We start from the raw sequence: 21,570 nt of genomic DNA, 5'->3' as shown, positions 1-21,570 counted from the left end.
TTTTTAAGCCCGCACAAAATAAAGAACCTTTCATATACCGAAAAGGCAAACATAGCCTGGATGGAATGACAGTGAGTTAATTTCCACATGAAAAATATGGCGGCAATTTCTTGAAGCAAGGCAACTTATTTTAACGATAGTCTCCACGTTTTGTGAACTGCCTCCCAATTGAGGCGACTAAGTGAAGAAATAAGAACAGGCATGTCTTCTGGATTTTTAAATTGAACTGTATAGAAATAAAAGAGAGAATAAATTCGCTTTAAGATGTTTTGTGACAAACAGTTGGATTTTATTTATATAATACAAAAGCTGGATTGATTTGGAATTTGTTTTAAAACATACATTCTTTATGGGTAAATTCAAATGGTAATGAAGTAATATATAAAATAAAACAAGGTGATATATAGTACAATTCGAAGTTCAATTTCACAACTCAAAGTGTTCCTAAGAAACGAAAACATGAAATTATATGAATTATAGGAAATTATTCCACTTCAGTTAATTTTATCAAATATTTAACATAATTGTGTTTTTATTTACGTTTGTATGATTTCTTACTGATTTTACCATTGTTACCAAACAACCGTCAAATTTGCCATTTATTTTCCCATTATCTTTTCGAAATAAATTTTGAATGATGAACGCCATACATAAAGTTACACTAACTAAAGGATACACCATCAGTGCCATAAATTTTGCTTACTATATATTTGTATATGAACATCCCTAATTAATGACTGATTTTTAGTGCTGAATGAAAAGAAATGATTGACGTTGGGAAGATTTTATTCTGGTCTGGCAGGAAGAAGAAGAAAAACGTGCTCGGACATTTTCTGTGTAAGGTGAAATGATCGACGCAAAAAAAAAAAAAAAAAAATGGACCGGTCGCGTAATTTGTATTAATTTTTCTAAGTTGTAAGTTGCTGATTTCTTTTAATAAGGAGCTCCCAAAATATAAAGATAAACATTGAAATGACAAGAAAAAGTACAATTAAATCTAGAAAAGCAAAATATTGATTTGCGTGGAAGTGGATTGACGAAAATACGTCAGAATTTCCAGAAAAATTCCAAAGCGTCAATGAAAAAATTTGTAATTTTTTACAGCCCCTTTTTATAAAAACGCCTTTAAAAGCAAAAGTTGTACAAAAATTTTTATAGTTGACATCATTACTTATTTAAGAAAAAAAATCAATTAGTCAATTCATTCGATGTAGAGATAGTTAAGTTATTAAAACGAAAAATGTTGAAAATGTAAACCATAAATAAAAAAAGTATAGCTTAGTATATATTGGTTAAATAAATTGTATCAAACATTTTCCATTTTTTTGTGGCATAAACATATATCGTAATCATCAAAAATCACTACCAATACTACAATTATATACATGCATTTGGCAATCGAAAAATATAAAAAGTATATGTATAAATATTTATTAAAAGATGGTTTTCAAAAATTTGACCAAGGAATTTAAAACTACCTGCAACAATTCTTACAACGTTTATAAGTGGTAAATCAGCACTCATGTTATAGCATAATAGACTTTCAGTCATTATCGTGACACCTTCAATTATTTACAACATTTTTACCTGACCATAATACTAAATGCCAACAGCACATTCTATAGCACACTACTATTATGTTTGTTTTTTTCTTATTGTATTTATTGTTCGATATGTTCGTTTTAGCTAAGCTGCTCGGCTATTCCGGCAAGACCATCACCCTTTTTTGTGCCCAATTAGATTCGGCAAAAGAGCGTCACCGTAAAACAATTGAATAAAGCTTTGATATTTGTTTCCAGTGCCAAGGCAAGCTCGGCTAGAACTTTCATATTGAATTGAATTTTTCTTGAAAATTATGGTACTTATATACTAAAACTTCAGCCTAAGTGTGTTTATAATTACTCTTTTGCTTAAATTGAAATGTACCGACTTCAGCAATTATTGCATATGAGTAGCTTGGTGTGTTGTCAAGCGCTCAGTGAAAATGCAATTCATCATTTTGGCGAGCGAGCCACTTGTTTAGTTTATATTTCTTTTCTTTATTTTTCTTTTTAAATTCACGTTTCGCTATGCGTACACTACAGTATATAATTGCAACTTGATTAATACGCGTCTTCTAATTATTAAATAGGGATCCCCATTTTCTTATCTATTGCCAAAACCGATATGAATTAAATTAAAAAAGGAAAAATATTAATATTAATAAATAAATATAATAATAATAATAAATATTAATATTTTTATTATATTTGTTAAAGTTTTAGTTTGATTATGAGAAGAAGGTAAAGGGGAGAGCTCATTGGACTCAACTTCGGTGTCTCCCATTGCAAGTCATGGGCCGAAGGAGACCTAAGGTAAGGTAGGGTATAGAATCAGCCCTTTCGGTAAATAGGTTTCATCCAAGCGTTTATTCCTATAAGGATATAGCACGTGTATTTCCTTTAGAATTTACCGTCTGTGGAATGTCCGAGACAAAAAGTTGAAATTCCCCATACCTCCCGGGCTAGCTAGCACAACAATGACACGTGCATCCGACGCTAAAACCTCCGATCTTCTTTGACTGGCACTTAATTATGACCCTAAAAATAATAAGGTCCGTAGTCAATATTTGGACAGAACTTTGAGCTCATCCCGACATAAATGTTACAGCTTCCTTTAATGTAAGGGAGGTAATAGGTATTTCTGACAAAATTAGTTCAAAATTCTTCTTTATATAAATCTCTTAATACATTTTCTTTTAGGGACGATCTAGGCGTCTAGTGTATCGGCTAAAAATGTATATTTACCAGGATGTTCGATAACATTTGCGTTAGCTTTACCTGTAGTTTCATTTTAAGATTTATTTGTATCCAACAGATTTTTCGCACACGATTTTTGAACGACATTAATGTTTAACTGCGGTTAAAGGTATTGTTTTACCAATTACTTTGCTGTAATTATTGCATACATCTCACATCATATTCAATTCATGCGTTCTGCATGCGCCGGAAGTCATAAAAAGTAAGAAAATAAACAAATAAACTATCGAATTGAAATAACCGCGAACATAACGATAATAATCTTATGCTTTGGAGGCTAGTATTGAGCTTGATATATACTTGAAGCATGTTTCACTTCTGCAGGAAATATCTAATAAATTAAGACCCAACGATACTTTTATCACAGTGGACGACTTCAGTGTATCAAAAACATCTTAAGAATTCTACGAAGATCTTAAATAGTTTATTCCATCTAGTTCAAATAGTCGGTTCGACATATTCTTTGACTGTACTTTTTAACCATATCTAACTCAATTAAATTATGTTAAGAAAACTAATGACAGAATTTTAGTTTTAGTGTTTTGTAACTGTGAAGAAGTAACCTCTTTTACATCCTGAGGATTATTATCTTCTAACTCTAGAAATCTTTTTTCATACAGTTTGCGATACACGCGCTCAACATGATGATATGAAATAAAGTTTACTGCGTCAAACTTTCAGAAAGTCAGAATTTCTCTTCTGAAAAGGCTCTTAGTCAATTGCGTAATTGTCAAGAACAAGTTAGACCTGCTCCTTCCTAGGTTCTATGACAGTAAAAAGCGCGACCGCTGTTACTATTTCTACAATATAATTTCAAAAAATTATTAATGTTAAAAGATAAGAAAAATCTGCCTTTCTAGTAAACTCAAGAAGCATAATATTTTTATTAATTACATGTAATATTCCTTCATCGCATCAAATCCCTCCAAGCAAATTTGGCATGCTACCACAATTATTTTAATAGAGCTGAGTTCAATATATTTAGAAATCCCAACTGCTTCCACAACTTCATTAAACCCAAAAGGAAGTTAAAGTACTTTCCTATAATTTTGCGTCTCGATGATGCCGAATCGACTAATCAATCTGTTATTTGCAATATGTTCACAGAACTTTCCAGAGGACTTATGTGCAGAAACAGTCTACATCTTTCAAATACGCTTACATTAAGGAAGCACTCCATCTCTTTGCAAATTTTGTAGTTTTTGGAGGTGGAATACATAATAGATTAATGGCACGACTTCGTACTCAATAGGGTTGGATGGTGTTGCGTCGTTCAATTTGAGATCCTGTGCAGACAACATCTATATTCTACTATTAGCTTTTCCAATTTATGTTACGTAATGGAAACTACCCTTGCTACCAGTTTTATTAAAGTGTTCGATAGGATTCATCAAAATCTGCTAATTGTGAAACCTGATTTGATAAATTTCCCTTCGTATTTTTGGAACTGAATTGCTTCGTTCTTAAAGCATGAAGTTCACAGTTTCTTTTTGGTCAAGCATATCTTGGGTTTTCTGGTTTATATCATAATAACCTACGATAAGCCATACCACGTTCAAATATTGTCATGTATGCGGATAATATCAATTTGTATCTATCCTTTCACATGTCTGAACATTCCTGCGCCTTACAATCTGACTTAACCGTACTTAGTGGATGTATGCCTAAAACTTTAAGTATTTTAATCGCAGTAAATGTAAAAATATACATCTACGCCTTTACCCGAATCCTATTGCACTTGTCAGTTCCACTTGGATAATAGTTTCTGATCTGGGTGCAATTTTTGATTGTCGTTTACGCTTTAATTTACACATTAAGCATTGTAAATCCTTTAGCCCTTATCCTCTAGTTAAGGTTAACTTATATACATGTTACAATTTTGTAAGTATACCACTTACTCTCCTTCTCTGATCCAATGCTTAAAAGTTAGTCCGTATTGTATACGCTTCGTTAACCTCTCTGCACCTAATATTTTCGTTAGCACTTAATTATGTTTATATTTTTTTTTACTTATCTCCATATTGTAGAGTATTTTAAACTTTTTAACTTTGCTATAACTCCCGTAACTAATATTTTTCATATAAACAAAACAAACAATTATAACACCCAAACACGCAAATTCCATAATAACAATAGCAAACACAACACATATTCACTACCATAGCAAATATCAAAACAATTGCAACAACCACACCAATAATAACAATTATACGAACGATTTCAATAGCAATTAAAGATATAAGCCCCGAAAAAACTGTGGTTGTCTGAAGAATATGTTAAAAAATTCTACTTAAGTTAGGAATTTTAACAACAACAAACGATACCAACCGGTATATAATTCAAAGGAACAATAGAATTTCTAACAAGTTCCGTAAAATACACGGTCCCAAATTCTCCTCTGTCGCAGAATTTGCGACACTAGTAAAAGTAAGTAAGGCAAGGTATTATATGTTAAAAATCACAAGCAAAAATCAAACTACGTCACGTTATAAAAGACGTAAACTTAATTATTTTTACTAGATAAGTACCAAACGTGTCCTTAACACTAGATTTACGGATGTTTTGTATACAGTAAAAGCTCCTTATTCGCGGGGTGTACGTTCTATAAAAATGCCACGAATACAGAAACCCTGAATACGGAATGGCAATTTTTATGGAATTACAAGGGATACGTTCCTAGGTGATAAAATACAAAAAAAACTATTTAATTGAAGTTTTTGAACATTTTGATTAATTATCTTAAGGCTTAGGCAATGGTTTGAAGGATTTTCTAAGTTTCTCTTGCTTGGCAGTTTTTAAAAGCTCCTTCAATTCAGACTACGCAGCAGTCGCATTAGCAATTTGCCTCTTAAAAATAAGACTTCGTTCCATAGACGGATCAATGTTCATAAGAAATCGCCAAGCTCATTTGCTATTCTTAAACCTTCACTAAGACTTTTCAAATTAAATGTCACGTTTTCAGTGCGTGTTGGCGACTCTTCTTCAATGGGCAGTGAATTTAACATTTCGTCCAAGTCGATTTCAGTCAAATCTTCATCTTCCGATTCAAGCAATTCCTGACTGTCACTTGATTCTATATGTTCGAACTCATCTCGTCCTCTTCCATTCGCGATTTCGGCCATGTTTGCAGTCAAAATTTGAACTTTCACAGATTCTTCGTCATTTTCCGCAGCAAGAACAGGCCACAGTTTTTTTCAGCACGACTTCAATGTGTATGGCTTCAGTTCTTCCAGCGAATAGTGAAACCGCGAATAAAGGGAGCGCGAATAAGGAGCTTTTACTGTATATCTATTTTTATTGAAATTTTGTGAATCTTCGCAAAACCTCTCAATCGGATACGCAAGTTAAACCATGCAAAAACGCAAAAAAAGCCAAAAAGAAGGAAAGAACAACACAGTTTGGCACAAGCTACTTTGGACCATATTTGTTTGGAAGAAGATTTATAGCGGTAGCAGGCTACAGACCATTGGTCACCTTATTTTCATATAAAAATTCAACATGTAATATAATCAGAATCAGAATGGAACTGGTAGGTTATGATTTAGCAATATTGTATAAAAAGCGTTCTAGTAATACATATGCCGACGCGTTATTGAGATAGAAATTAGATTGGAACATCGTCAAAGATATAATGCCGGCAACATTAGAAGGAGAAAAACGGAGAATATATCGCGCAGTAACAATAACAAGAAATATGTCTACAAAGGTGTCATGTACAAAACGATACCTCTGCTATCGATATGCAGGCCAACTGTAACAAACCTTTTAGAATTTATTTGATATATTTTTAAAGCATTCTCTACTGACGGCATCTATAGAGACTTTAGCAAAGCTTTTAACCAAGTTAATTATGAGTTACTAATTTTTAAGCTGTAGTCGGTGGGTTTCCATACTTATTGAAATCGATAAAGTCTTATATTTACAATGGATAAGGATTTTTTCAAATCCATCACCACCGTTGTATTTTTTGTGACGTTCAACTATATTGTTATTTTGCCGCTGCTGCCGTAACCACGTGTTTATTTGGCGCATGTTTGGCTCTTTACTTTTATCGCTTAACGTATGCACTGACATAGCAAATTAACTGGAACAAAGTTGATTCAAGCTAGTCTTTAATGTGAAGCAATAGTGCACTAATAGGCTACTGACAAAGTTCATTTGGGTCATTGGATTTTGTATGATATTTAAGGAAGAAAGCATGCAAGAGCAGCGTGTACAGTTTCTGAGAGGACATGCAGAAGACGTTTTCCAAAATGCGAAATAAATGATTTCGACCTTTCTGATAAGCAACGTTTTGGGTGACCATCTTTGATCGAGGACGATGTTGCTAAACAAAAATATTTTCTGACAAAACATCGGAGATCGCAGAAAGGCTTAATCTAGCGAACCATTTCGGACCGTATTCGGAAGATAGGATTGGTGTTTCGTATTTCGGTTTATTCCAAAACCAAGTAGAACTTTCAGGTAGAAGTTTAAACCATTAAACATGCTACCCTCAAAGAGAAACCGTACATTCAAAAAAGTACTGGTTGTTCACTATAGAAAGGATAGAGAGTCTAAGAAACGAAAATCCAAAAAAATCTATTCTTATTATCGCTTATTTAAAAATGTGTTTGGAAGAACATACTCAAAATATTAATTTATCAGTAGCAATCGAATTTTTTTTTCATAACCTTAATTCGATTACCATTAATTTAAATTATCGTTGACGGAACACTGAAGTTACACAAAACGCCATCTGCTTCCGTCATCAAGACGAAAGGTATACATTTCATTTAACTCCAGCAGAATTTGGAAGAAATATATCTTCAAAGAGAATTTTCTAAATATAGTATAATCCTTTACATGATTTTGAGGAAAAAGGAAAGAAGAGGAAAAATAAAATTCTAAAAGGATAAATTAGCCTTTCTAATAAAGCAAGTTAATTCCCCGAGATGACGTACATTTTTTGCTGCAAAGAGATCGAGGAGACAGCCATATAACTTGAAGAAGCTAAAGGAATCTCTAATGCCATCAAGCCTGTGACATCTAAAGATTAGATGCTCAGCAGACTCAACAACATTGTAAACTTTACAAACATCACATGGTATAGCGCGAATCATTTTTAAATAAACTTTGTCATAAGTGTGACCACTCATGAGTCTATAAAGAATTTTGATTTCCCAGGAATTAAAAGAAGATACAGAGAAGGGTTTGAATTGAAATGTGGGATTTAATTTATAGAAAAGACGTTTGGATTTAACGCGTGCGATTACTTTAAATTCGTCGTTTAGCTGTTGAAGGATGTGGTTGCGAATTGCCCGAATTGCTTCATTGGGAGTATATTTGACGGACAAAATTGTCCCATCAACACGAGCTCTCCCTGCATGAAAGTCGGCTTTTACATTTAAAAAAAAGCCGCAGTGGCCAGGTACCCAAACGAGGTGACAGTTATCCACTTGAGATTCGTGCAACGTCTTGTGAATGTCAAACACATATTGATTTTCTGCATCTCTTTTATTTATTAGAAGTAGAGCTGACCTGCTGCCGGAAAAAATAACAAAATTTCTGATACCATCGGAAATAGCAGCCTTAATAGCATGTCGAATGGCGAGCAACTCAATAAAAGTCGAGGAAAGTTCCTCTTCCACCTTAACTCGATGTACTGTTTCAGATAGATGTTTCACGACCGAGAAGCCAGATACATTATGTCCGACGGAACCGTCGGTGGCATATATATCATATCCGTTGTTGTAATAAAAAAGGAGCTTTTCTTGGCATAACAACCTTATACAAGAGAAGTTGACATTTTGTTTTGAGGTAGAGATCGGTTCGAGAATGTTCATGAAGACTCTGCATTTGCTGGTAATGAAATTCAAGGGCGGAATTGAATCTAACTTATCAAAAATATGACGAAGTTTTTGATAGCAAAAAGTATAGCTGCAAGTGACAGTATCACTGAGAGATATAATTTCCTGAAAAAAGCAAGGATTTATCATCTTGACTTTAATTAACTCCTTGGCAGTGCAAAAAAGGGCTCTTTCGGAAACTGGCCATTCACCAGATATAACATTGAGAATATGTTGAGGAGTTGAGGGGGTCAGTCCAGTACAACGCTTTAACATTCGGTTTTCAAATGTTTGTATACGTTTTTCAATATATTTTGGGAAATTGCAGCATGTGGAATGTCCAAATTCAATTTTGGACCTGACTAGAGATTTGTAAACGGTCAAAGCATTTTTGGGAGGCAAGCCTGCCTGATTGTTTGTCATGAGTTTGATGATGTTGCATCCAGACTGACAATCTTTGAACGCTTTTTCATAATGCCCACGAAAGGTTAAGCTGTCATTTAAAATTCTCCCAAGAAATCGAAGAGATTTTACCTGATTAACTAGGGTACCTTTGATAAGAAGTCTGATTTCACGTTTAGAACCTTTGGCAAAATAAATAGTGTTTGTCTTGCTGGGGCTAAAAAATAAATTAAGAACAGCGAATGCATCGAAAAACAAGTTCGCTTTCATCGAGAGGTTATTGACAGCTGCTGGAAAAGATGAGTCCGCGGATACGATTAGAAAATCGTCTGCATATTGAAAAATGTGAGTTTTGTCATCTTGAAGATCATGCAAAGAAGCTGCGTATAAATTGAAGAGTATGGGGCTTAAACAACTGCCTTGTGGGATACCACCGCATATTTCAACTTTTTCGGTACCCATCACCAACAAACGCTTGGACAAAAAATTAAATATCCACAGCCGCATTTGAAGAGGAATCGAAAAGTTTAGGAGAATTCTACCAAGCTTAATCAAGTTGACACAGTCATAGGCTTTGCTAATGTCCAGGGAGAGCATGACAACCTTTTTCCCTGCTTTTTTTAAACTGGCTATGAGAAAACACAATTCATTAACGCACATATTCGTAGATTTGCGTTTTTGATAGACGTAAGACCGAGCTGGAATAATGTTCTTAGTTTTCAGGAAAGCAGTTAGTCTCTCCTTAACCATGAGTTTGATGGTCTTTATGAATACAGATATTAGTGAAATTGGTCTGAAGCTCCTTAAATCATTTAAGTCTTTACCTGGCTTGGGAATGGGAACTGTTTTGATGCAACGCAAATCAGAGGGTATAAAGTTGGTGGACCAGCAGTTGTTAATTGCATGCAAAAGCATGCTAAAGCTTCCTCCAGACAGTGCTGTGAGCATGTCATACTTGACTCCATCACAACCTGCAGCAGTAGCTCTCTTTCTGGAATGTAAAACATACATTAGCTCATGCAATGAAAAGGGTGTGTTGCTGAGACTACTAAAAGGAATTGAAGGTATTGTAATCGGATTGACACGTGGAATGTAGCTCTTAAGCATATCCAAGTATTTTTTATTATCATGGTTATTCTATACAGCACAATCGCTTAATTTTCGACTAGAATATCGATGACCATTGATATAATTCCAGAAGGAACGTGGGTTGCCGTTACCACATAACTCTTAAATAGCGATGGCTCTATGTGCCCTTTTCGCCTTTCTAACTGCAGACCTCCATTCTTTCAGTATATTCATATATTCAATGTAGTTGGCTGGATTGGCATATTTACTCATTTTTTTTCTTGCAGCTTGGTATTTGCGGAAAAGTGTTGACAGGGAAGGATTCCACCAAGGTTTAGGTGACAAGGACTCAATGTCAGGGAAGTTGGTTCTAGCAGACATGATCACAGATTGAAAGGTACTTTGAATTGATGATAAATCAGAAGGAAGATCAACTTTAGACAGACGGTCCATAAGGAAGTTGCGTGAAATGAAATTTTCTATTTTCTTGACGGAATTGTTACAACTGTGGAATATAATGGGGGAGTGTTGACTTTTGCCAATGGAAACATTGGACGTGTTCCAGTTGAAAGATAAAATGGTTGAGTTCGAGAAAGTTAGATCCAAGACACTGCTCGCCGTGCGACCGCTCCGGTTACAGTGAAAGGTAGTATTGCCGTTATTTAAGACACTGAAACTGCTGGAATTGATGGCATTTACAAGGATTTTGCCTTTGTTGGTAGAGACTTGATCGCCATACAGGCGGTGTCTTGCATTGAAATCTCCAGTTAGAATCACATTTTGTTCACCGTCAAGAAAGTCGCATAATCTCTGAATCTCATCACGAAAGGTTTGCACATCGAGACTAGGTGGAAAGTAGCATGAGGCTATGAAAAGATTCGGTTTCAGGTTGATGGTTTTGATGATGTCAACGGCAGAGTTATAGGGAATACGTCTGAAATTGACACTTTTCTTAACTAATATACTAACACCACCATAGCCATCATTTCGGCATTTGGTGGCTGAGGCATAATTCGAAACTTTAACTTCGAAACAATTTTCATCTTTCAGAAAAACTTCACTTAAGATACAAAAATCAATCTTGTTTGAGTTTAAGTAAAAATCTAGAAAAGATAGGTTACGTCGGACACTTTGAATATTATATTGTTAAAAGGATATCATGTTGAAGCTTGAGAAAGAACCCCAGCGGATTTCCTCGCAGTACTGGATGCTCGAACGGGGCAAGAAATAGCACAGACAGACATTTTTTCTTCAAATTCTTTAATAAGATTGTGAGGGATCATCGGACGGATACTTTCTTGAATCGCGTGAATTAATCTTTCAAGTTCTGCAGACCGCAAATAGTTGTTTGAAATTTTCGGTCCAAGAAGGCTTGTTCCGGACGGCTTGGGGGGTGTATTGGGAGGAGGCTTGGTGGGTGAATTGATAAGAGATTTGGAAGGAACCAATTTCCTTTTGACGACAGCATTGTATTTATTTTTGGTTAAGATTTTGTTGGCATTTTGATTATCATCCTTGGTCGAAATTGCAGACGTGTTCCCCAGTGGAGGGAAGTTGCCGTCATAAGTGATATCATCGAGACATTCGAAATAATTTTCGGAAAATTTCTCTTTCACCTCTTTGTACGAAAGATTTTTAATCGCCATTATCCTGTTGATATTTAATTCACTTTCCCTATTAGGGCAACACTTGTTGAGAGCGTTGTGCTCACCTGATCCACAGGACAGGTACTTCATCGCCTCACAATTTACACACTTCGGCGACTTTCCACAGTTAAGGCACCTGCTCTCTTTAGCTTTGCAGAATTTAGATACGTGACCGTATCTGCCACATTTAAAGCACTGCTTTAAAGTGGGTACAAAGTATTCTACCGGCAGATTACAATAATTAAATTTTATAGCCTTAGGGAGGGCTCTCCCTTTGAAGCCAACTTTGATGCTGGTTGTGGGAATCCACTCGTCTTTGTTGTTGGGATTTCTTCTTTGGAAACGGACAGCGGACTTAATCGGGATATCGGATACGGCGTTATTAATTATATCATCGACACTATATGTGCATGGGATGTTTCGAATAACTCCAAATCTCTCAGTGAACGACCTCGGTATGTACGCTTTTAAATTATTTTTATTATTCATTTTTCGTAACAAAATTGTTGGCATTGGCAGCAGAGCTGAAAAGCAGTTTGGCTCTACCCCTGCTGACAACTTTTAATTCTTTCAAGCCATACATACCAAAATCCTTCAAGTAATCATAGAAATAGAGATTGGAATTAATATTGATGCGATTTCCTTCTGCGTCCGCGCACGTTTCGACAAAAACGACAAAATTGCAGGTTGAAAGGCAATCGTACAAATTAATCTCGAGATTTGGGGCGGCTGTGGCACCCAAATCAGAGGGCTTGTCGGTAGCCTGCTTACTAGGCGGAATTAAAACGTTTGCGTTAGCTTCCCCGTTATTAGATAAAGGAATATTATTCTCACCCATTTTCGATCTCTTGGTTTGCCCAGTGGCGTTCATGTAAAAATTTTCAAAATTGTCTCTATTAGTAGTTATAAGATCAGACCCAGTCTCCATAGAGAGACGGGCTGATGTTGTTTTGGTTGTTGTCACAGGGAACACAAAAAGAAAAAATCACCAAGAAAAAACCAAAAATAATAATTGAAAATATGTATTGCTTCTTAATTTTTCTCTCACGAGAGATTCCTCCTCCTTCCTTCCTTTTCCTTCTTAAAATTGTTTTCTTTGGTTATTTTATTACTTTATTAAACCTCTTTTCCTTTTTTCAAATGTTTAAATTCTTTCTTTTTTTTTTTTTTTTCACTAACACCGGTAAACACAAAAATTATCCAGCTGCGGAGATGATGTGTTGTGTCAATTGTGAATGAAATGCGTCATATCTCTTTATGTAACAACTTTGCATAGCGTTTTTTTTTTCTTTTGATTTAAGTTTTACCAAACCTATTTTATCGTTTGCGAACACAACTCGAATCGTTGACAGTTTATTTGTTTATCTGATACAATTTTCATTATTGGGGCTCTATTTGAGTACAATGTCATTTCGATGAAATTGTTGTCGAATAAAAACAAGGTAAGACTAGCGATTATATTTAAACTTTTGCATATAGTATGAAATTTAAACAAGAAAAACGCATTTCCTTTGCGATGCACAAATGCATCAGTACGCAAAATTGACCCTACAAATTTCTGTTACCCATTGCATATTACTGTAATAAATTGGTGGGTACTTACGAAAAATATTCCATTGCAAAGGACATACCAAACAAACAACTACCGAAATTTGGTCAGTTCCGCCATGAAATGGCTGATACTGTTTGCAGTGTGGGATCTTATGTAAATAGCAATTAAAGACGTCAGCATAGTAATGGCTCATTTGAGTAATGTTTGCAGGCGGAAAAACTTAGATGATGATTTCATCTTTTGCCGTTTATGGTACGAAAAAATGACCTTGGTCACTAGCCTATATTTTCAAACAAATTGAAGTGTGATACTCCACTATGTACGGGTACCATACAATTCTCACGTGGCAAATTCCTTTAGAGAAATAGTTGTTTCATGGATGTTCATGTTTTGTAATGTAACGAGAGGTATTATTTACGTTTTGAGTAATATATTATTGTACGCAGTGAATTTCTAGAACTCAACGAGCGATTTTGCTTGATGACATAGAAATACATCAATGTGTTTTCTCTTGAAAATTAAAGAAAAATTCGAATGTGTTTTTTTTTTTTACCTTTTTCCCGATAAGTATATTCCCTTTTCGGTTGATTTCAATTTTGTCTAAAATAGAAATTCTACAATTGAGGGTTATACTGTTGACAATTTTGTAACTATATCTGTTAATAAGTTCCTTTACGAAAAGGGGGCGCTTCTGGTTAGATACGTTGAAGAACATTTTCTCCAGGCATTTATTAAAAGGTAAAGGAAATATATTTAATTATTCATCTTTTATTTTCTTTCGATCTCCGCAAAGAAGATTTAAGCACATATTTTACTGAATATAACCAGAAAAATTACGTTTAATGTAGACGATTTGAGAAAGCGACTTGCCCAATTCATAAATATCGAACATTAAGCTGAAGAAATTGATTAACTCCTGGTTATAGTTAAGCACGAACCACCAACATTTCCAAATATTGCAGCTGGGGCAAATGGAAGTACGACTACGAAATCAGCGCTAACTTTACAAGTAAGAAGTCCTTCAGAAACTACCATATCAATTGATGAGAAACGGCACCATCATAGTAATAGTCCGCAGATAGAATATCAAATACGATGGAGGACAAGATTCCTCCACGTTTATTGAGAGAGTGGAATAACTAATTTAGTCACATGGAATTAACCGGAGAGGATTACCGAGCACCATGCAATCTATGACTATATGTAGTATATTAGAGGACGAGAGTTTTACACGCTTGCAGGTTTTTTCGAGCTCGCAGAAGACCTGCAGAATACACCAACAGTAAGATTATCTAGATATTGCCGTGAATAACATCAAATGATAAACACTTGAAATTATACTCTAAGCATAATCATCAACGCCAGGATACTCTTAGAGAAAATGACAGAAAATCTGGAGGACATGGAATAAAACTACCTGCGCGAGAACGGACTCATTGTCAACTATCGGAAAACTCAGACGGAACCCAATTGAAGGAATAGGGTTCTAAGAATCTAACTTCTTCATCTAATGGTTAGCAGACTTGCAGGGATTATAAACTCCTGATCACCATCGTTATAGGACGGAAAAGCTACCGCCACAATCGACATAGGCACCACCGGCTGTGTCATCAGTCAGCAATTCAGGAAATCGCTTAAATTACCAACAGGAAAGTTATTTGAACCTATTATATTTTTAGTAACGCCAAATTCATCGGAAGATGTAGTTTTCGAATTAACCTTCTTGAAAGCTTTTAAAGCAATCATTACTATTGTCGGTCTAGTCACATCATGTGAAACCTTGAAAACCGCATTTGAACATTGCTCTGCAACCAATCCTCCTACCTCCGAATGATCAGGTGTCCAAACAGACGATGAGTATAGCTAAATGGATTGCTTATCTAGTGAATTAATATTTTCAGGAAATCTTCCATACGCAACGATCATTTTAAATAACGTCAATATTACTTCAACTAACAAAGTGAAAACAACAAATTTTGACAAGTAAGAGATCGAAGATATATTCTCTCATAGCCACTTTTATGTGACTATACATGAACGCTTACGGCACTTAAAATTTTAATGTGTATGAAGTGAATTCTTTCGAACCGCCTCAAGCTTTTATGTATTTTAAAAAATTTCTTATTCATTATTTTTTATACATTATTTTTAATTTTTATACATTATATATTGCGTACATTTTAATCTATTACAACTTCCGATATACTTTCCAAACTCTCTTTTCTGATATAGACACTATTAAGAAAGAATATGTGCACCTTGTTGCGAGATTCCAGTTGCCTCATTTGACATTAATTAGGCATATTGTATCAACATCAAAAAACTCAAAATTTGTGAAGTTCGATATAGCGTCTCCGCGTGATAATATCATGGATGAGTATTTCAAAACTAAAAAAACTTAAGTGAAAAATCTTACCTAAATTCTCTATCTTCAGGTCTCAATGAACGACCCCCGAAAAGTTGATGAAGCTGGAGTTAAAGTCCGAGAAAGTCTCACGATCTAAGATAAGAAGAGAAAACAAGCAATACTAATTTCCACGCAAAGAAATTCTCCCAAAAAGACATCCGCCAACCAAACGAATCCACAGGAAAACATCAATGAAGGCTAAGGCTAGCCTGGCGATCTCTACCCTATGGTGTTGACGCAACGCACACCGCCAAGCCGTCTAGACAACCTAAATGCTCGCTCAAGGTTCTAGCTGCCAAAGCTCAGCCATATGAAAAAAATGTCCCACCGGTACTACAAACCAAAAATGATATTATTGAAAGCCCAACTAGTAGCAAATTAATTTTACATATCCAACCGAGAGCCCGGCCACTCATTAAATCACCTCGGCAGACAAAACAAAGGACCTACTTTAACAAGCATTTAAACTGTAATATTAGCCCACAAATCGTGGCACGATGAAGCATTACACATCAATCCATGAAAAACTGTCCTGGTTCCTTTTTCGAGCAAGAGAGAAGTAACGTGGAACAGTGTCTGCATAAATGTCGTTGTACTCAGCTAACCAAATGAGATGAAATGCCTAGGCTTGAAATTCGACGAAATGTTAATATGAAGCTCTCATACGAAGGAGTAAACCGGCAAAGCGACGAGAGCTCTTTTTGTCTATCAAACCCTATTAGGTATAACGTGGGGTATAAGCCCAAAAATAATTTACTTGTTTTACACTGCTGTAATTCTCTCTATGCTGGCCTAACTAGCTCTGGCTTGGTGGACCAAGGCGACGACAACGTTAAAAAAAATGCATCCTCCCGCTTGCATCGGCACGACCATTGCGATGAGACCTTGTACTTTGAAATCTTAAATGACCTGCTTGGTGTAACACTACCATCTACATTCATAGAAGGAGGAACCTACCTAAGCGAATCTAGGCTGTCAAATTAAAATCGGGAAATTTGAAGAGCCGCTTAAAAGTGCTGAAAATTCCATGAACGAACACTGCGTCGCAAAGCTAATAGTGTCTCAACGGTTTGGAGTAACCAAACGGGCGAGACCGAGTCGAGACCGTCAAACTCTTATACCAGAGCGGTCTTGAAGAGACAAAAAATAACATGAAGGGTCGTGTTGGAGTGGCGCCAAAACTTGAATGAGCTGGAAAGCATAATGACGTGCACTTAATATGGACACTTGGCCATTCGCGTATTGCAGGGGATCAAAGGACTGATTGTTTAGCTAACAGGGGAGCGCGAGGAACATTTCTGTGGCGTACCAAGAAGAAGATTGGTATCGCAATAGGCGCAGAAAAATCCGATTATAATTAAGAACAAAGCGCAGGAGAAGGGCTAGCAAATTGGTTTGTAAAATCTTCAGGTACAGCACATAGGCTACTAAAACCAGCAAGAACAAAGCTACAGTCGGTCCCCGGCTCCGGTCTTAACTCGTTCAGACATCAAATGAAAAATATGCTTATTATAGAAATCCTATCACGTGATGAACGGAACGTGTTATCATATCCTATCTGAATGTGAAGCGATCTGCAGAATCAGGCATCCAGTGTTTAGCTACGCTAGACACTGCGCGGTGATCCGAATCAAACAAGGTTGGTGAGATTCATAACGACTCTAAAGCTGGGGGGCAAGGAGCATAAGCCGGCATAATAGATATTTTAGGTAGCGGCAAATATTGCTCACACAATAACAATAACAACACCCGTGTAACAATCGAAACAAACAGGTTTTTTGACCATTCTTTTGGATGGAGAAAAAGTAACAGAATAATAATATTCGTGCAAGTTATTGGGCGTATAATGTATCTAATATGTGTTACTTATTATAGTAAAGAGTTTGCGAACGGGGAGATTAAAATTCTTTACAATATTTCTCAAGGAAGTGTATTTAAATACTTAAAAAAAAACTTGTGAAGAATTTAACAAGGGGCAACACTATACCTATGCCCGCGGCACACTATCAATTTAAAGATCTCTGCGGCAAACAGCCCATATTTGAATTTAAAGAAAAAATATAATGTATGAATCAATGTGTATTGTTAGAGATTTGTATAGGTGGCACTATATTTTATGCAAAAAATAAACGATCGGGAATTGATAATTTTTTGAAAAAAGAATGAAAGCAAAAAAAATTTATGTTAAGTGGTTTCTAACATGCGCAAACAGTAAGTATTCGAATGAAAAATTCAATGTCCATCTAGAAAAGATTCGTTCTTTCATTAATAAAATACGTTTCAGTTGTTATGTTAAGTTATGTCCCGAAAAAATTAAACGCGTATTCATAAAAAATTATATAGAAGTAAAAAATTGTGGAACCTATGCTGTTTGCTACATTAAATTTCGTGTTTCGAAATTTTATTATTATTATTATTATAAATTTAGCCAGAGAATAAATTCTAAGACTAAAGTCTTAAAGCACTAGCATCTAGGGCTATCGGCTGTTATTAAAAAACTCTACCGCACTTGAGGTTTGAACCCACGACTATTGAGTTGCTAGTCGAGACTCTTGCCTACTCGGCCACTCAGGCGGATGAAATTTTAAATACGCCACAGACCTATTTTTTATTACAATAAATTTTTCCTTAAATTTCACCCTTAGTCTGTGATCTTAGAATACCATAGAAATGCTCTTACATGTTTAAATATTCCTTCTCATTTCCTTCCCCGTTGATTTTCTTTTCACCCTCAGCTTTGCGCAACAATTGTAGCTTTCGACATATTTTTATTCGAAAATAGTTTTAAATGAACATAAATACCTACAAAATACATTGCCTCTCTATCTGAACCTTCTTTGTTTGTTGGGTGCCATTTTTGTGTAACATATTAATATATGCGGTCATTCGCCCCATGTTTTGTAATAAAAAAATGTATTCTTTAAGAAGACCAATAAGGTCATAGGCTGTAAAAGGGTGGATGTACGTATCATTAATAAGCCAGCTAGTTGGGAAGTGATAAGGGGTCTCAATTTTAACGACACAGGCACTCCACGGACGGTTACACTAAGGAAATACACGTGCGATAAACTCTGAGGACAAACGGACGGACGAAACTTACTTTGCGAACATGCTGGTCTTGTGCTCAAGTTCATTCAATAGCCTGTCCTACCTATCAACCCATGATTTTATATTCTTCGTTTCTAAACGACTTCCCTTCATTCTAATTTCTATCCTTTTTATCCTAAAACGTATTTAGGGTCAAATGCGACCGTAATAAGTAAAAGAATTGGTAATTTATTTCTTAAATTATGAACATTTTATTATTTTTAGTCTATGGATTTATTTCATTAGTCTAAAATTATAATAATAATAATAAAATTGGCACATTTCAAAACTTTTCCATGTTTAATAGCTGCTTCACATTATCGAAATGCCGTCCCAAGCAAGATTCTAAATTGCATTCCAAGAACTCTCCTTTTTTCGAATTGTGTTCAATTATACGTTTATAAATATCTTTTCTTTTTTTTTTGTGGGTAGAAAGCATGCTTTGCAATTTACTCTAAATTTACTGAACACTTCCCATCAAATATTTATTTTCACGTATACGTTCTTATCATTCGTAAGCCATCTTTTCGTAGTTAAAACATTCCTGCAATCCATTTAATTTTGCTGCCTAATATTCTAGAAGCCCGTTCTCGATGTTTCAATATTGAAATTTAGTTTTAGCAATAAAATTTTGATTTACTATTTACAAGAAAAGATTGCAGCAATGATCATTATTATGATAACAGTCACGACGTTACATTATGATTACATATGGTTAAAAACGAGGATAACCAATGGATATTATGAAGAACAACCAAAGATTTTGAGTACACGCACATGTTCAGAATTGTTTTTACAGGAATTTTTCGAAAAATTGTTATGTTTTATAAACGTTTTTGTTAATAAGAAACTTGTTCGCTGAATATGTACTTAGGAACATAAGTAACAAACTGAAGTGCTGCAAAATATACGATCGATTCGAATAGATTTGCTTTCTTTTCTGTGAAATATGCTCTTAATATTAAATTGTATTGACTAATCTTTTTAGAACATTTATTATTAAAATTCCTTTCTTTTTTTTTTGTTTGTTTTGTTAATCTATCAACATTGATATCTTTTTATAATGTCCTTTACTGACACTTCTCGTTATGTTCATCAACCCTGGTCAACTTACTCCTATGTTCGCGGTCTGTGACCAACTCTGTGAAAATTTTTGTTTCTTTTTTTCTCTTTTTTTATATTTTTTCTTTGCAGGAACGCCAACTTTTGTTTACTTTTCATATGGTCACTAAAGGTCATCGTTGAATTTAACGACCCTACATGCTATAATGCTTCAGAGTTGCATTTGTAATAAATCCTACAAAACGAATATTACATGTTACACCATTCAAAAATTTATATTAGTGTGTTCAATATTCTACAAATCAGAAGTAAAACATTAGATTTGCGGACTCTAACTGCTCTAACAGACGCCCACAGCACGCAGCTGTTCTGTCGCTCTCTTTTTCTCTGAAATTTCGTGCGTTTTCATGGAAGGAATTTTTTCTACTTATTCTAGAAATATAATATATATACATAAATTTTTTTTTTCCGTTACGCTTTTGGTTTCTGTTGGATGGGCTAGTTTATGTGTTATCATTTGAGATTGTATTGTAAAAATATATCAACAGCTATCTGAAGATCTAGAGAATCTATGCATATTGTATCGAAGTTAGTGAAGGGCGCATTTGTTTATGTTAAGGATTCTTTTTATACTATGGTAGTTGAAACGTTTGACATGTCGTGCATTGTTTTACAAATTCTTCAGTCGTTTCAAACGCATTTTACCATATGTATTTTCAAATTAATCGTTGGAAAGTTTTGTTTACTACTAAATGTCTTAGATATAGCCGTTTCTGACATTCACTTATGAGTTCTAGTCTGTTGGCTTTATCTTAAATTCTGTGTGTTTCTTGTTATAGCGCCATTTTAATTTTTTTTTAGATTGTCGACAATCTCTGTGATTTCATAAGTATTTATAAATTTAAGTATTTCGTCATTTAGATTGACTGCGTAATCTGTTTGAAATAAGTAATTATTCCCAAAATGTATCACTAGTAATTTTGTCCTTATGATAGGTTTGTGTTTTTCACTCTTACTTAAGATTTGCTGGGATAGACTATAGACAAACCTTACTGTGTTTTTTCTTTTGAAAATATTTCTCCAAGTGCATAATTTCATGTCATTGTCTGACTATTAATAGTTTGAAGTTTCTTTTCTCATTCGCATTTCATTCACACTTGATACAACACGTCATCTCTGCAAACGGCAGCCGCATAATTTTTGTGTTTTAGCGGTGTTAGAAAAAAATAAAGAGAATTTATATATTTGGAAAAAGGAAAAGAGGTTTAATAAAGTAAGAAAATAACCAAAGAAAACAATTTTAAAGGAAGAAAAGGAGGTAAGGAAGAGGAATCTCTCGTGAGAGAAAAATTAAAAAGCAATATATATATTAAATTTTTTGTTTTTTCGTTGTGATTTTTTCTTTTGTTCCCCGTGATAAGAACCAAAACAACATTAGCCCGTCTTCCTATGGAGACTGGATCTGATCTTATAACTCTTTTTATATGAATGCCACTGGGCGCACCAAGAGATCGAGGATGAATGAGAATAACCTTTTTTTCAGCTCTGCTGCCAATGCCAACAGTTTTGTTACGAATAATGAATTTACTAAAAAGAATTTAAAGGCGTCCTTCACTGAGAGATTTGGAGTCATTTGAAACATCCCGTGCACATACAGTGTCGATGATATAATTAAAAACGCCGTATCCGATATTCCGATCAAGTCCGTTGTCCGTTTTCA

At 34.9% G+C, this 21,570-nt stretch overlaps 1 long non-coding RNA gene across 2 annotated transcripts; it reads left to right on the top strand.

The window, feature by feature from the left end:
* Positions 1 to 1,125: 1,125 nt before the first annotated feature.
* On the top strand, positions 1,126 to 17,741 carry LOC119643760. 2 transcript variants are annotated; one of them, XR_005248421.1, is made up of 4 exons: positions 14,146 to 14,576; positions 14,642 to 15,132; positions 15,196 to 15,277; positions 15,527 to 17,741. It is a non-coding gene; the product is annotated as an uncharacterized LOC119643760 (long non-coding RNA). The 2 variants fall into 2 exon arrangements; XR_005248422.1 differs by lacking the exons at positions 14,146 to 14,576; positions 14,642 to 15,132 and adding an exon at positions 1,126 to 1,508.
* The last annotated feature ends 3,829 nt before the right edge of the window (positions 17,742 to 21,570 follow it).

Source organism: Glossina fuscipes, unplaced genomic scaffold, assembly GCF_014805625.2.
Source record: "Glossina fuscipes isolate IAEA_lab_2018 unplaced genomic scaffold, Yale_Gfus_2 61594, whole genome shotgun sequence".
Lineage (NCBI taxonomy): Eukaryota > Metazoa > Arthropoda > Insecta > Diptera > Glossinidae > Glossina > Glossina fuscipes.
Note: the sequence above shows the minus strand (reverse complement) of the source record. Positions and strands in the feature narration are given on the sequence as shown.